The 12,404-nt window shown below is 39.1% G+C and overlaps 1 protein-coding gene across 4 annotated transcripts in view; it reads right to left on the bottom strand.

The window, feature by feature from the left end:
• The window catches only part of LOC105041852 (protein FIP1), a 38,270-nt gene that overhangs the window by 10,240 nt on the left and 15,626 nt on the right, over positions 1-12,404 (bottom strand). The gene's annotated exons all lie outside the window — the stretch shown is intronic.

Below are 12,404 nucleotides of genomic sequence, written 5' to 3'. Positions count from 1 at the left end.
ATTATCAAAGCAAGTGCATGAAAGGAACAGAACATTTTTAAGAATAATGCAATTCCAGTAATCTACCTCTGCCCAAGATTATTAATTTTGGTGATTTGAAGGTTTCAAATGTTGGCATGTGTGGATGAAAGTAACCCATGGCAAGTGGTAAGCTCTCCAAATCAAGGCCAAGCAGTCAACGCTAATTTACAGAAACGGTGATGGAACAGGTTGACTGACATATCTTGTACAAACTTGGAATGTAGTGCCAAAATAATCCAGGTGATAAAAAGGGGATCCAAGTCTCATTTGAAGACAAAAGGTATATTATGCCATGTTGTTTATTATAACACACATTGACTAATCTGAAAACCTATCAAGATGTGAGGTAAAATTCACTTGGTAATCAAATGACCAAATTCTGTTAAAGATATCATGATAATTCTTTGAGCAAATGATTGGTTGTGTATTCCTACTGGATACTGACCTTTCTTATCATTAGAATTCATATGTAGATTGACACTGATCCAAGGAAGGTCATTCTGGACTTCATCTGATCAAATCAAACCTGGAAAAATATCAGGTGTAAACACTACCTGGAAGTTTCTAAGCAGATTGCTGAATCTTGCAACCATCATCCAACCGAAAACAATCTTTGTCCAACCATGTATTCTGTCATGCCCCAGTTTTATAGCAGGATCGAGGATGATCTAACACATAAAGAGATGGGAATGAACAAGCAAGCAAATAAACAGTTTGTGTCGCACCTCACATGAAAGGCCCTGATCCTTAAACATATCCTGAATAACAATAACCTTTTAGAGCTGAATGGAGGGCTAAATGTCCAACTGTCAACATGACATGTCCACTTCAGCAAAATTTAATTAACAATAAGGGTAAAGTAGGAGGGAACCAGAAGGCTGACAATATCACAATCCCATGTTTCTTAGGATGCCAACATCCATCAAATGACCAACGCCAACATCTTGATTTGTTCAAGAAGAATCTTAGCACCCAATTCCATGATTCAAATATCCCACCTTTTGGGTCTTGATGGCTGGGATTTGCTGAAAATACATTCTAACACCAAGATCTTGCCATTAGATCCAAAATTTGAGTTTGGCACCCTTGGAACTGCCTGTGATATTAAGAACTGGCCTAACAGCATTCCGGTCTCATGGTGGCAAGGTCCTGTTTTGAAATATTACCCACCATGATTGCCAGTCTGCAAAGCTTCAAAGAACACCCCACCGTGAAAGGGCACCCCAACATGATTGCTTATCATTAGAAGAGCTTTTGGTGTGCCGTTGTCCACTCTTGATGGAGCATTACTGCCTATAGTACAAGATGCCAATTTGAGCTCTACATCTTACCAGAACCATGTGATGGCCACCCCATCATCAGTCATCAAGACATCCCCATTAGGGTTTAGGCGAGTTGTTTGCGAGTTCGTCATCCATAGATCAAAGCATGCTCACCCGGAGTCTATATGAGAGGGTTATTGTAGCACCCCACCCCTAATTCAGTCTCTGCCTCAGCCTGATTAGTCTCGACTCAATTGAGTCGATCAAGTTTACCCAACATCAAAATTCACCAGCTCGGGGACTTCAAATACCTAGCTAAGAGGCATAATATCCACTTGGCTACGCTAGGGAGGCCAATGCACGTGCTTGTAATGGTAAGGCGTGACCTCTAGAAAGATTCCGATTTAGCCGCCCGACGTGTGCTGGCCGGTGAGGGCAGTGGTAACGCATGAAACCCTCACTGCTTCTTCCATTTTTCTTCCTATTCTCTCCCTCGATATCTCCTCACCACCATGATCCTTTGTCGATCCATCATCATCCTTGTCCTTGGGTGTTACTTAGCAATAGTTGAAGCCCTCTCGCTATCGATCTTGTCAAACAATAAGCGATTGGGCTGCCCCTATTTCACCATTCTTCTTCCTCTGTTCAAGCCTAGATAACCTGTTGAGACCACCCCATTCTCTCATCTCGGGTCTCTCTCTAACCTATGGAGGCCAAGATGCAAGCATGGTCACCAGATCCTGTCCCCTGAGCGATGATCAATCCCAACTCCCAAGCCCAACACGTCGACCCTATTTCGAAATAGGGCACCCTATTCCCCTTTCATATTTTGGAGATTCGACACTGATCAAATCTGTTTATCACTTACCCTTCTTATTGTAGCCCATGCCTCCAACATCCATACCAAACCTCGCCGTCCACCAAAAGGCCATCTCTAGACTTTTCTCCATGGCTCCATTTCATGGCTAAAGCTCTATTCCAGCCACCCTATTCCACCCCTTTCTTTTTCCTCTCCCAATGTCACCATATCTCCCTCTCCTCCCTCTGGTGCATACAAGGCCGGCATGGTGGGTCATTTGCTTGCTTTGTGGCCATGCCATGGGCCTCAAATAGGGATCCTAGCCCCATTTCTTCCTTTCCATTTCCACTCTCTCTCTCCTCCCCTAATGCTACCTCCACCGCTCAACCCTATGACAGCCCTCCTACCGGCCAATCCTCATTTCTTCCTTTCCATTTCCACTCTCTCTCTCCTCCCCTAATGCTAAATCTACCGCTCAACCCTATGACAACCCTCCTACCGGCCAATCCTCATTTGGCCTTAATAGGCTGAATTCCCAATAACCTTGACCATGTTGTCTCTACTCAGATCTTTGGTCCCCAATCTTGTTAGTTGCCCCTCAAATGTGATCGAATTTGGGACATCGGGCACTACCACCTGGCTAGCCTTATCCCATATCCCTCTCTCATTTTATTTCCCCCCAACCCTATGATCTCAAATTTTGCACGGGTGTAGCCATCCAAATAGGAAGCTATCTAGCATAGGTTATACATTCAAAACCTTGCATCGTGGCAAAAATCCTGGTTCCTTTATGTACTTAATTTTAGCTAAATTAATTTGAATTAGTGAAGTTAAGGAAAGCGTAGGGCTTTGGGTCAATTTTGTTGGATGGCTGGGCACCTTGATTATGATAATGATTGATACTAATTTTTTTGAGATTGTTAGGGTTATGCTTGGATTAATAGGTACATTCTCGGATTTATTGTCAACTTGGGTAAGAATCACCTTGCATATCCTCCTATTATAGTTATTACACATTAATATATTCTATATAATTTCTTTTAAGTTTTAAGTGTACAAATTATGATGAGATTAATTATTTTGATGGATTATGGTATGATTGTTTTTTGACAAGCATAATGCATATAATTGATTAAGATGAAACAAAATCTAGCATGAACTAGTGATTAATAAAAAAGGATTATTGGACTAGCCATGTCAATGTGGATAGCCTCGTCAAGGGTAGGATTGTGGCTAGGGGTGACAGTGGTATGAATATTATCCGTTTGAATCCATTTTCGTATCCGAATTAATCTGAATGTGGATAAAAATTTAAGGATCTGACTAATATCCATATCCGTCAAAGAAAAATGGATATGGATATGAATAGATAACTATCCGATCCGTATCCGAATATCCGAACCAACATGTAATCCTATATAATTGTATATAGCACTTATTAATTTTTAAGAAAAATATATAACCATATAAGCATGTTATTAACTTGATTTATCATTTATTTAGAAATATTTTTGATTCTGTACTCATAAAGTTTAATTATCTAAGTTATATCCATAATTATATCCAAGGATATAATTACTTGCAGTATCCGAATTGTACCCATATCCACTTAAAACAAATATGGATATGAATTTTTGCATTTGAATGATATCCGTATCCGTCTTTGTATGCGTCAAACAAAATAAATATGGATATGTTAGCATCCGATCCGATTTCAGCCCTAATCATGGCATTATGGATAGCCTCATCACAACAGGAACATGAAACTGTGGATAGCCTCATCATGGACAAGAACTTGACACCATGGATAGCCTCGCCACGGGTAGAAATGTGGCACTATGGTTTGCTGGTCGCATGCTCAAGCATGGTCATGGCTAGTCCAAAAACTGTAAAGATAATTGGAAGTCTTTGTTAGACAATCCGAGAATGCCACTGAGTCTAACATTCTCAGTTCAGTGATAATAAAATGCTTATCTAAAATCATTATTAAGATAAATTGCTATTGTTGACATATGATTAATAAATATATATGTATTGACTTTATTGATCAATAGATCCAGACTTTGATTATTGAATAATTTTGGTATATGCACATTATAACCACTATACTATACTTTGATGTTATTATATTTGTTATATTAAATATTATAGATCATCTCAGTACATATATTAGTGTGCATGTGTAGGGGTTTCTTCCTGAGCTAGATAGCTCATGCCACTCTTGATTGTCTTTACATAGCCTCAGGATGCTTAGCACACAGCTGAAGTTGGGTCCACTAATGGGGAAAGGACAAAGAAATCAAAGTTTCTGATACCAATAGATGATCAATAAATTTATCCTTGGATCGTTCTCATGTTGTTCAATTATATCAGAGTTCGTTATCTTGGAGAAGATAAATTATGTTGTGAAAGTTGTTATTCATCCAGCGGGCCTTGCATGTTCACTAGGGCTATATTCTGTGAATATTCGATGTTGCCCAGCTATGCAACCCAAGAGTGGGGGGGGGTGAATTGGGTTTCTAAAAATTTTAAGCTTAACTTATGACTTATGAAAAAATATTTGGCAATAGCTAAATGAATATGGAGAGTTAAATTAATTCAGGACTAATGGCTAAAAGCAAGAATGCAAGAAAATAATGAAGAGTTAAAGGGAAGCAAATATGCACACCACAAACAAAAGGATTTATAGTGGTTCGGTGCCAACCTTGCACCTACATCCACTCCCCAAGCTCCTACTTGGGAATTCCAATCCACTAATCTTGTATTCAACCCGAATACAAACGTCGGAAACTCCGACTCTAGCTATTTCAAGCTAGACCACTTATTTTCCGGGTACAAGCCAACCCAATACACTCCGATTCTAGGTTCGGATCAACCTTCCCTTGTTTTGGAACCCCTCCAAAACAAAAACAATCACTCAAACTGAGTAAAATAATTTATATCACAAACAAGTACAGAGAAAGCTCCTTTAATGAGCGAATATAACTTTAAATACACTTTACTCAAGATAAGAAGACCCTCTTCGGATTTCCTCAAAGTGGTTGGAGACTTGAATGTGCACTTGAGGAGTTGGTGAGCTTGGTTTAAGGGCTTCTTCAAAGCTTTGAATGAACTCTTGATTAGGGCTGAAAAGTTGGCTTGAAAAACCCTTTTTCAAAATCTCTTTTGAATGCTCTTGAATGCTCTCTTGAATGCTCTTCTTAACTCTTCCTAAACTTTTTGTTTCCCACCTTTTGGATCCTTTTATAGCTTTAAGAAATAGAAGAAAACATTCTAGGCTGAAAAAGAGCCGTTAGACCACATTAAATGAGCATTAAAAGCACTTAAAATGGGTTAAAAACTAGCCGTTGCGGAGAAATCCCGTCACAGGGGTCGACTCATGGGTCGACTCATGCCTGGGGGTCGACTCATGGGTCGACCTCTGTAGAAGAATACCAGAAAACAGGGTTCTGTAATTTTTGGCCTAAAAACTGCAGGGGTCGACTCATGGGTCGACTCATGCCTTGGGGGTCGACTCATGGGTCGACTCACAGGTTGTGCCATGCCAAAAAATCTGCGTGCCAAACAGCTCATGTGCCATGAGTTGACTCATGGGTCGACTCATGATTTTCAAACATGCATATCTTTCAAAATACAAGTCCAAAAACAATGAAATTTTCGCCAATAGATCACAAATCTTTTGTTCTACCATTTGATACTATCAAATCAGGGTTTTGGTAAAATTACGATTTTGCCCCTGAAGAGCAAAGTCTTTTTCAAATGAAAATTATTAGTACTCCTTCAACTGCTTTGTAATCATCAAAATCACTCTAGGGAGCAACATTCGATCATGTCATATGTCGACCTAGTTGCTGGGGTTGGGGCGTGAAGTTGCAGAAGAAGAAATCAAGAGATTTAAAATTAGAAAAGACGAGATGCCATGATCAATGCATGCATGGAAAGTAAGGCTACTGTTAACCAATATATATCTAGGATTCTAGAGGGTTGGCAAGACAGGAAAGGAGTATGAAATACTTGCTCCTTTGCCTAATAAAAGACCCTATTAGAGAAAAATCACAGGTAGGCAAATACCTAATCTAATGCATGCCTGGAAGAATGGAAGGGAGCATAAAAAGTGAAGGGAGGAAAAAGAGAGAGGGGGGGGGGGTAAGAGTCGAGGTAAGCTCATAGAATCTTGTTTATACCTATAGATGTCTTCGAAGCATAGCTTGATCACCCTTCCTCCTTTGCTTAATAGTGCAACTCCTCCAAGATCTGCCATCACTCAACAACAATTTGAGTGGACATGGTGAGTGACCGATGATCCTCGAGGGGAGGGATGGAGGGCTGTTTATATGGACCAATAGGATGGATAAGCTTCTAAGTAATTAGAAAATTGAATCAGGCGTAAAAGGATTACAAGGCTAAAAGGATGTTCTAATATCTAAAAATTGCCATTAGAGCATTCTGACAACAAGATCCTGTCAGCAGACAGCAAGACCCTAGCAACAAGAGACTAGAATGTCGTTGGGCCGGTCCACAATATCGTGAACACTTTCAAGGGCGCCAAACTCAAATTTCAAATCTAACAACAAGATTTTGCTATCAAAACATACTCACAGCAAAGCTCGGCCATCAGGACCCAAAAGGCAAGACATTTGAATCATGAACAGTGACGCTAAGATTCCACTATCAAAATGTTCCAATCAGGCTCTTGCCACCAAAAAGACCAAGGCTCAAGAATTGACAACAGAACATATGATATAATGCTTCAAAGTAGCTTTATGCTTTAGAAATGTGATGGACTCAATTTTTAGGGCATTACATAACATGATACTCCCTAGAGGTGTGCAGACGTCAAAAATGGGTATCAACCATCACCCTTGCTTGACTAGTGCTTCCCGACAAAGTTCCAATCAAGGCTCTAGCAACCCTTGTCTTCTCAACTTGTGGGGGAGTGAAGTGGCACCCTGTGCACCAAGCTATGAATCGACTCAAAACATCTTTGAAATGTTTGCTTAGAAGACCCTTGCAAACTAGGCAAAATGGAAAGCAGGGGTATCCAATGAATGTGAGTCTACCCTCATTGTGGAGCCCTTGGCCATGTGATACACTAGATGTCTATGAGGGCAAACCCTTTGCTTGTCCTATGCCCAACAAATAAGAGAAAGAAAGAGTTCTACTGTGGATCTATCAAACAAACACTAAGAAGTATGATTTTTAAGCTACATGAGCTTTGCAATGCTAGTCAGTTATTCAAGTCGACCATATTTCATCCTACTATACAAGGTGCATGATGCATGAGGCCAAAATAAAAGAAAATAAAACTTGGAAAAATAGAGAAAATCATGTCAAAACTTTTGAAAATCGGGTTTTGAAAACATATTGTCAAAGTCCAGAGTAATAGAACCCAGTCCTTACTTTTGGAAGGGAAACTCATGTTCCACATCGCTCTTGTCAAGATTTATGGAAACAATTTTCTTGAGTATTCGATGGCAAGCATTTGTCGTTGGAGGCCTTGGATGCTTGATGCTACCATGTAGACACAAGGTCAAACGAATTCAGCAGCAAGGTTCCAATGGTAAAGCTCTGACATCAGAATCTACTAACGGCAATGCATTGTTGCTTGTTTTCTCAAAATCGTTCTTCAAGCATCTTGATGGCAAGTAGTTATCGTCACGATGTTTTTTGGCAGAAACTTAGGGCATGTTTGGTTTGGGGGAGAAGACTAAAATGGGAATGAATATGGTTGACTTCCATTCAAGCCGTTTGGTTTGCAGGAGTCCCATTCCCATTCCAATTCTAGGGGGGATGGGTATCCCTACTCTCCCCTGATATTCAAATTCTATTCCGATTCTGATTCTAATTTAGATCATGAACCAAATGCGTAGGGGGATGTAGCCATTCCGATTACCATTCCAATCCATTCCGACTCCAATTCTGATTTTGGTTCCAATCATGAACCAAATGTGCCCTTACTGTCACTCGATATCTTTACCATAGCCACTCAAATGAATCTAATCTTGCTTCGAATTCAAATGCAGATAAACTAGATTTCATCTTGAAATCATTGATATAGCACATTGTTCACCCAAAAACATCCAGCAATTCTCAATTATTTACCAAACCAGTTATTTACCCCCTTGATCAATTTGTGAAACAATTTCTTTATGAAATTGAAAAGGACCAACATGTATTTCAACATATTTTAAGGACCACAATGGTAACTGCTCAGGGACAGGGGGAAGCTTTATAAAAATCCCTCCTATCCTAGCATTCCTATTGATATCAGAAACTCTTTCCAATTTCTTCTTCGGGCCCATCTTAAATTCTGTCCCAATGTTTCATTGAATGAGTCATGTATCTCTTAAAGATACCAAGCAAGAAGCAAGATTACAGTTAAAAGAAGCCATAACCACAACCATCAAGCCTAGCCCTACTATCTGGGATCAGCTCTGAATGATAGGCGACCTCTAATGTTATCAAAAAAATGCCCCAACATTCACAATATTAATTGGATCCATTTCATAGTTTGACATATTCTTATGACTGGCTTCCAACCTAATGCCAGTCCTCTACCTTTTTATCCAAGCTGGGATCCATATTGGCACTTGGCAGTGTTACTACAGTCAAAAGAAGCAAGAGGAATAAACTTCGATTAAGAATAAGTGTTAGTAACTTAGTATCTAACAAAATGAAGCATAATGCATATAATTGATTAAGATGAAACAAAATCTAGCATGAACTAGTGATTAATAAAAAGGATTATTGGACTAGCCATGTCAATGTGGATAGCCTCGTCAAGGGTAGGATTGTGGCTAGGGGTGACAGTGGTATGAATATTATCCGTTTGAATCCATTTTCGTATCCGAATTAATCTGAATGTGGATAAAAATTTAAGGATCTGACTAATATCCATATCCGTCAAAGAAAAATGGATATGGATATGAATAGATAACTATCCGATCCGTATCCGAATATCCGAACCAACATGTAATCCTATATAATTGTATATAGCACTTATTAATTTTTAAGAAAAATATATAACCATATAAGCATGTTATTAACTTGATTTATCATTTATTTAGAAATATTTTTGATTCTGTACTCATAAAGTTTAATTATCTAAGTTATATCCATAATTATATCCAAGGATATAATTACTTGCAGTATCCGAATTGTACCCATATCCACTTAAAACAAATATGGATATGAATTTTTGCATTTGAATGATATCCGTATCCGTCTTTGTATGCGTCAAACAAAATAAATATGGATATGTTAGCATCCGATCCGATTTCAGCCCTAATCATGGCATTATGGATAGCCTCATCACAACAGGAACATGAAACTGTGGATAGCCTCATCATGGACAAGAACTTGACACCATGGATAGCCTCGCCACGGGTAGAAATGTGGCACTATGGTTTGCTGGTCGCATGCTCAAGCATGGTCATGGCTAGTCCAAAAACTGTAAAGATAATTGGAAGTCTTTGTTAGACAATCCGAGAATGCCACTGAGTCTAACATTCTCAGTTCAGTGATAATAAAATGCTTATCTAAAATCATTATTAAGATAAATTGCTATTGTTGACATATGATTAATAAATATATATGTATTGACTTTATTGATCAATAGATCCAGACTTTGATTATTGAATAATTTTGGTATATGCACATTATAACCACTATACTATACTTTGATGTTATTATATTTGTTATATTAAATATTATAGATCATCTCAGTACATATATTAGTGTGCATGTGTAGGGGTTTCTTCCTGAGCTAGATAGCTCATGCCACTCTTGATTGTCTTTACATAGCCTCAGGATGCTTAGCACACAGCTGAAGTTGGGTCCACTAATGGGGAAAGGACAAAGAAATCAAAGTTTCTGATACCAATAGATGATCAATAAATTTATCCTTGGATCGTTCTCATGTTGTTCAATTATATCAGAGTTCGTTATCTTGGAGAAGATAAATTATGTTGTGAAAGTTGTTATTCATCCAGCGGGCCTTGCATGTTCACTAGGGCTATATTCTGTGAATATTCGATGTTGCCCAGCTATGCAACCCAAGAGTGGGGGGGGTGAATTGGGTTTCTAAAAATTTTAAGCTTAACTTATGACTTATGAAAAAATATTTGGCAATAGCTAAATGAATATGGAGAGTTAAATTAATTCAGGACTAATGGCTAAAAGCAAGAATGCAAGAAAATAATGAAGAGTTAAAGGGAAGCAAATATGCACACCACAAACAAAAGGATTTATAGTGGTTCGGTGCCAACCTTGCACCTACATCCACTCCCCAAGCTCCTACTTGGGAATTCCAATCCACTAATCTTGTATTCAACCCGAATACAAACGTCGGAAACTCCGACTCTAGCTATTTCAAGCTAGACCACTTATTTTCCGGGTACAAGCCAACCCAATACACTCCGATTCTAGGTTCGGATCAACCTTCCCTTGTTTTGGAACCCCTCCAAAACAAAAACAATCACTCAAACTGAGTAAAATAATTTATATCACAAACAAGTACAGAGAAAGCTCCTTTAATGAGCGAATATAACTTTAAATACACTTTACTCAAGATAAGAAGACCCTCTTCGGATTTCCTCAAAGTGGTTGGAGACTTGAATGTGCACTTGAGGAGTTGGTGAGCTTGGTTTAAGGGCTTCTTCAAAGCTTTGAATGAACTCTTGATTAGGGCTGAAAAGTTGGCTTGAAAAACCCTTTTTCAAAATCTCTTTTGAATGCTCTTGAATGCTCTCTTGAATGCTCTTCTTAACTCTTCCTAAACTTTTGTTTCCCACCTTTTGGATCCTTTTATAGCTTTAAGAAATAGAAGAAAACATTCTAGGCTGAAAAAGAGCCGTTAGACCACATTAAATGAGCATTAAAAGCACTTAAAATGGGTTAAAAACTAGCCGTTGCGGAGAAATCCCGTCACAGGGGTCGACTCATGGGTCGACTCATGCCTGGGGGTCGACTCATGGGTCGACCTCTGTAGAAGAATACCAGAAAACAGGGTTCTGTAATTTTTGGCCTAAAAACTGCAGGGGTCGACTCATGGGTCGACTCATGCCTTGGGGGTCGACTCATGGGTCGACTCACAGGTTGTGCCAAGCCAAAAAATCTGCGTGCCAAACAGCTCATGTGCCATGAGTTGACTCATGGGTCGACTCATGATTTTCAAACATGCATATCTTTCAAAATACAAGTCCAAAAACAATGAAATTTTCGCCAATAGATCACAAATCTTTTGTTCTACCATTTGATACTATCAAATCAGGGTTTTGGTAAAATTACGATTTTGCCCCTGAAGAGCAAAGTCTTTTTCAAATGAAAATTATTAGTACTTCTTCAACTGCTTTGTAATCATCAAAATCACTCTAGGGAGCAACATTCGATCATGTCATATGTCGACCTAGTTGCTGGGGTTGGGGCGTGAAGTTGCAGAAGAAGAAATCAAGAGATTTAAAATTAGAAAAGACGAGATGCCATGATCAATGCATGCATGGAAAGTAAGGCTACTGTTAACCAATATATATCTAGGATTCTAGAGGGTTGGCAAGACAGGAAAGGAGTATGAAATACTTGCTCCTTTGCCTAATAAAAGACCCTATTAGAGAAAAATCACAGGTAGGCAAATACCTAATCTAATGCATGCCTGGAAGAATGGAAGGGAGCATAAAAAGTGAAGGGAGGAAAAAGAGAGAGGGGGGGGGGGTAAGAGTCGAGGTAAGCTCATAGAATCTTGTTTATACCTATAGATGTCTTCGAAGCATAGCTTGATCACCCTTCCTCCTTTGCTTAATAGTGCAACTCCTCCAAGATCTGCCATCACTCAACAACAATTTGAGTGGACATGGTGAGTGACCGATGATCCTCGAGGGGAGGGATGGAGGGCTGTTTATATGGACCAATAGGATGGATAAGCTTCTAAGTAATTAGAAAATTGAATCAGGCGTAAAAGGATTACAAGGCTAAAAGGATGTTCTAATATCTAAAAATTGCCATTAGAGCATTCTGACAACAAGATCCTGTCAGCAGACAGCAAGACCCTAGCAACAAGAGACTAGAATGTCGTTGGGCCGGTCCACAATATCGTGAACACTTTCAAGGGCGCCAAACTCAAATTTCAAATCTAACAACAAGATTTTGCTATCAAAACATACTCACAGCAAAGCTCGGCCATCAGGACCCAAAAGGCAAGACATTTGAATCATGAACAGTGACGCTAAGATTCCACTATCAAAATGTTCCAATCAGGCTCTTGCCACCAAAAAGACCAAGGCTCAAGAATTGACAACAGAACATATGATATAATGCTTCAAAGTAGC

The sequence above is a fragment of the Elaeis guineensis genome, chromosome 3, assembly GCF_000442705.2.
Source record: "Elaeis guineensis isolate ETL-2024a chromosome 3, EG11, whole genome shotgun sequence".
Taxonomy (NCBI): domain Eukaryota; kingdom Viridiplantae; phylum Streptophyta; class Magnoliopsida; order Arecales; family Arecaceae; genus Elaeis; species Elaeis guineensis.
This window is presented reverse-complemented; position numbering and strand designations above follow the sequence as displayed.